The 434-nt window shown below is 32.9% G+C and overlaps 1 protein-coding gene across 1 annotated transcript in view; it reads left to right on the top strand.

Moving 5' to 3' along the window:
* Nucleotides 1-434, top strand: part of LOC119581988 (organic cation transporter protein-like) — a gene marked incomplete in the record, with an annotated part of 7549 nt that overhangs the window by 2426 nt on the left and 4689 nt on the right.

Below are 434 nucleotides of genomic sequence, written 5' to 3'. Positions count from 1 at the left end.
TATTTACAGGTTTTTATATGATATTTTTATATAATATTTTATATACAGAATTTATATACCGGCTTTTATATAAAATTTGTATATAATATTTAATATACAGAATTTATATACAGGTTTATATACAGGTGGCTTCATATACAGGTTTTAGTTTGAAAGTAATCATAGGTCGACGCATATTGTGTTGGCAAAATACCACTTGAAAAAGAGTGATGTCGTATACAGGTCACTGAGGACAAAGGTTTATACAAGTGGGCGTGTATTCCGATGCCAAAATACCACCTGAAAGAGGTATATTGTCAACCGTATAACGAGGCCAGGCAGACATGGCGAAACAATCATATACGTGACTGGGCAGTAATGATGCTATTTATAGGGAGAGGTGAAGAAAGCTAAGGTTCTCTAACTTATTTTAGACAATATATTTGTCAGTGCAG

The sequence above is a fragment of the Penaeus monodon genome, chromosome 15, assembly GCF_015228065.2.
Source record: "Penaeus monodon isolate SGIC_2016 chromosome 15, NSTDA_Pmon_1, whole genome shotgun sequence".
Lineage (NCBI taxonomy): Eukaryota > Metazoa > Arthropoda > Malacostraca > Decapoda > Penaeidae > Penaeus > Penaeus monodon.
This window is presented reverse-complemented; position numbering and strand designations above follow the sequence as displayed.